General features: G+C 41.8%; 1 pseudogene across 1 annotated transcript in view; it reads right to left on the minus strand.

Moving 5' to 3' along the window:
- The window catches only part of LOC115030311, a 2,696-nt pseudogene extending 2,056 nt beyond the window's left edge, over positions 1-640 (minus strand). Inside the window, exon 1 of the transcript XR_003835897.1 lies at positions 3-640. The product of XR_003835897.1 is annotated as a zinc finger protein 106 pseudogene (transcript). The remainder of the gene's footprint in view (positions 1-2) is intronic.
- Positions 641-4,642: the final 4,002 nt, after the last annotated feature.

A 4,642-nucleotide genomic window follows, 5' to 3' on the forward strand; every position in this document is an offset into this window, starting at 1 on the left:
ACTATGATTAAGGAACCAAGTTGAAGAGCCTCTTGTAGCACCTTTATGCCAGACAGAACTTCCTCTTGGTCCACCACTATTCCTCAAAGAATGTGGAAAGCTGTTTTTTCTAGTACTATTAAAGCCATCCTTTTCCCATTTCCAGTCTCTCTGTGGGGGTCCACGATGGTGTCTAGGTGGCTGACTATAGCTCTCTCTGTCTTGGTAAGTGATTTGGTCTTCTCGTCTCCACTGGGGCTGCCTGTCATCTGAGTTTACTTCTTGGCTGTTACTGGGAGGTTCATCTTGTCGACTTTGTTCTTTTCTTTCTTGTATTAACTGAACAAGTTCCTTATCAAAATAATCTTCCTCTTCCTCTTCCTTTCCATCATCTTCTCTTTCCTGGGCATCAACATTATCTTTGTGCAACTGGCCAGAAATGTGCTTTGCATATGCAGAGAGACCCACTTCTGTGACCCGGCACACTCGGCACTCATGACTAATGTCCCTGCCCTTCAGGTTCTCAAGTTCCCTGTGATGCAACATGCTTCGCATGTGTTCATCCATCTCCTTTTTTGAGCCATACACGATGTGGCACAATATGCATTTTCGTTCTCGTACCATAGTGACCAGATCTGAAGCACTCAATGTCAACACTCAGAGCCCAACCTTCCTACGCCATCTGGCCGTCGAGGGCCCAGCAAGGGAGCTCCCAGACGCCCCCTTAGCCTCTGGTCCAGTGGCCTGGGACGCTCCACGCTGGGCACTGACACCGCCACCAGTACACTCTTATAAGGACATTTAATTGCGGCTGACTTATAAGTTCAGAGGCTCAGTCCATTATCAAGGGAGGAGCACGGCAGCATTCAAGCAGGTATAGTGCAGGAGGAACTGAGAGTTCTACATTTTCATCTGAAGGCTGCTAGGAGAAGACTGGCTTCCAGGCAGCTAGACCAAGGTTCTTAAATGCCCACAGTGACAGACCTACAAGGCCACCCCTATTCCAACAAGACCACGCCTCCTACAAGTGCCACTTTGTTGGGCCAAGCATATACAAACCATCACAGAAGTTTTAAAAGGAGACATAATAATGAGAGAGAGAAAAAAATGGAGGGCTAAGAGGGGAAGTCCATGAGATATGTGTGAAAAGTCTTGTAAAGAATGTGTTTAAGTAGTCTGTGTAGAAAGTCAGCCATCTCAAAGCCTAACTGAAGAAGTCACAGACAAAAGCAAAACTGAAGTGAAGCATATGTAAGAACCACACTCACTGCCCTGACTTCCAACTGACTCTTTTTTCCTGCACTGCTCTTAAAGAGCCTCCCTTTCCTGTCTGCTCTCTTGAGAGTTAGGCATATCTTATTTCTGACTCATTCCAACAAATCTTTCTCTGATACATCACTTTGTCTGCCCCTCAATTAGATGTCATTGTTTGCTGCCTCAATAAACTCATTTACAGACTATCCCTTGCAGGAAATAGCTCCTTGTGTATTGTCATGACTTTTCTTTCACAGAATTTCAGTTGTGAGGATTCTCAACTCCCACCCCCCACAACCCCTTTATCTTAATGAGAAGTCTTAATTCCTGTTTTCTCTGTTTCTATCTAGGGTGTGGAGAACATCATAAAACGGTATGTATGGGTGCCAGNTTTTCTATGTGGTAAGAATGATATAGCTTTCAAGTCGAACATAATTTCTAACAGGTTGGGGCAATTTAGATGAAGTACTGAGTTTCTGATCAAAAAGCAATATTACAACTATTGAGAATAGATTAGATTCTATGGTAGAGAGATGGGTTGTGGGGAATTGAAGAGTTTAGCTCAGTAGTTGGATTAGGGATTAAAAAATTAGGGTACTCTTAACTCTATTGTAGTTCACCCTGTGTGCTTGCATGTGGCTGTAAATCTGGATTTAACAGGTCCTTGTTTTTGGTAGATAGGATGTGTCTTGTATGTCTGCAATATGCACACAATTTTCCATTTGGAAAATTTCTATATATTCACACTATTTTCTTCTGAGACTAGAAGACATTCAATCTTTCTCTGTTGTTATATTTAGATTTAAAAAACAGCCTTGACTCTCTACACATAATCCTTTTTGATGCAGGTTTGATTAACTATACTTTTCTTTCCCATACTCTATGGAAGTGTGGGTAGAGGGTAGGTATCTTTGTGTCCATAGGGCATACCCAGCTGGCAACCAGGATTTTCCTTAGACACTGGGGTTATATTAGTCTTACTTTATTGTACTCATCTTTTCCAACTGTTTTGAATTTCTTCAAGAGAACCTGAAAAATCAGACATTATTTGCGAGTCTCCATATTGGCTAAGCATTTTGAAGACATTGGATATATTTCTCACACTTAACACTCATGGGAATATTTTCCACACACTTTTTTCAGGCATTAGTTTTGGTTTGTTTTAAGATTTATTCCTTTATCNTCTCTTGTGAGCTCAAGCAGTCAGAGTGGAAGAAAAATAACTTTAATTTTATAAGCCAAGAACCATGGTTCTGATTGAGAATTTAAGACCTTCCCAACACTTCATTGAAAGTAATTTGAAGGAGACATGATTGTATTCATGTGATTGCCATCTCTCTACCTCTTCAGCTTGCTCGAAAGAGCTCAAGGTCATCTGTGGGTGGAAAGGAGAGGAAGTCTGTGGTAGTTGAGGGTCACTGGGAGGGATTGCAGGTCAATTGCTTTTTATCCCTAGGAGTCATACTTTTTCGATGAAGAAGCCTAAATCCATCCCCAGGGAACAAAGAAGAATGTTCCAAGCCCCTTCAAGGCATGCTGCAAGTGCTGCAAGGTGAGGAGAGCTATGTTCTGTGATTTGGCTGCAGGATTCTAGTGGTTTCTAGATATGGACAAGGAAGAGTAGCCTCCAGCTACTCGTGATTTAACCATCTCAGATGGGCAATGACTGTTCATCTTTAAAGGACCCTGTTAGGGTTTCCAACTCTTCCCCTTATCCACAGAAGAAAAGGACTTTACAGTGCCTTTGCATGCATTTAATATTGTAAATTTTTACCCCTTTTCAGAGGTCACAGAGGCTCNACGCTACTGGGGTAAGGAAAAATTGCAGCATCGTAAGTTACCCACTTCTCACAGTTTTGCAGAGCTTATGTTTCTGTTAGGCCTCATGTTGCTTCTTCCAAAGTATGTAATGCTCCTGCAATGTTCTGCCTCTCCTGTGACTTCTGCACAAAGTTCTCTCCAGTGCCTGTACAATTTCTTCTTAGCCTTCTATTAATAACATCACAGGGAAGGCTGTTTCCTGTCCTCATGACATGCTGTCCTGTTTTGTGCAGTTCAAGTGACGCTGGTTCAAAACAACAATCCAAACATTGCCATTACTGACGACAAAAGGCAAATATGATATGAAGACCACCAAGCGAGGAATCTTGAACATGGCTGTGAAAACTCTCATAAAGGTGTCCTGGGACACCCAGTTATCCAATCAGGAAAACATTACTGGGAAGTAGATGTGTCTGGAAAAGGTGCTTGGGTTCTGGGGTTAAATGATGGAAGCTACCTCTTCAATCCAATATTTCGTACAAATGCTGAAAGAAGCCCTTTATTTCGTAGGGGGATTAAGAATGATTCACATTATCAACCAAAATATGGCTTCTGGGTTATAGGGCTGTGGAAAAAGTCTATGTATAATGCTTTTTAAGAGTGTCCTTTCACAGGCAAGCCTAGTGTCTTGACCCTGTATCTAATGGTCCTGCCCTGACGTGTTGGTGTTTTCCTTGACTATGCAGCTGGCACTCTCTCCTTTTACAATATTTCCAACAATGGGACTCTTATCTACAGATTCTGTACAGCTTCATTTCCTGATAGGGTTTTTCTATATTTTAATCCCATGGGAAGTTCAGAGCGATGACAATATGCTGGCCAGACTCTTAACATTTGCCTGTTTAAGTGCAGGGTCTCTGCTTCTAATATGTATATCCATATGCCTAAGCTAAGCGGTACCATTTTTTCTCTCTATTTTCCTGACTATAGTCTTTCTGTGTGAATGTCTTTCATTGGTAGAAAAGGATATATTCATTTCTCTAGGTCAGATTCTTCTCAGTTTCTTTCAATTTTGTTTTGTTTTAGGTGAGAATAGTAAATCACTTCCCATTTAGTCAAGGAAAAGTGCCTGAGTGCTCACTGTGTAAGATAACACTGCTGCAAAGTTCTCTTATTCTTCACGCCAGAGATGGAAGCCAAGGCCTTGTTCATGGTGAGGAGGTGCTCCACTCCTGAGGAGGTGCTCCACCACTGAGCTAATTGCCTCAGCTCTGTCAGGTCTCTATAACTTCATCCTGCCCATCAATGAAAGAAGATTAAAGAAAATTCTTCAACAACTTGTCCATTCATTCTGAAAATTATATGTAGGAATCTGTGGTTAAGAAATGCACCCTTAGCTGTAGGCCAGTTTTACCAGTATGCATCTTCATCAAAGAATGAAGGAGAAGCATCACAATGAGGCACACTGTGTTCTTGCTCAGGCATCATGTGTGCCCAAAGTAGAATGATCAGGGAATGTCAATATGACCCCTGCTCATGGATGACATGCGAGTTTATGAAGCATTCCATATTTTTGAAGAGCATTGATAGTCTAAATCATGTTAGAGAGGAGGGAGGGGGAATGAAAGAAAGAAAGGAAGGAAGGAAG

Source organism: Mus caroli, unplaced genomic scaffold, assembly GCF_900094665.2.
Source record: "Mus caroli unplaced genomic scaffold, CAROLI_EIJ_v1.1 scaffold_19820_1, whole genome shotgun sequence".
In the NCBI taxonomy this organism is placed as follows: Eukaryota; Metazoa; Chordata; class Mammalia; order Rodentia; family Muridae; genus Mus; species Mus caroli.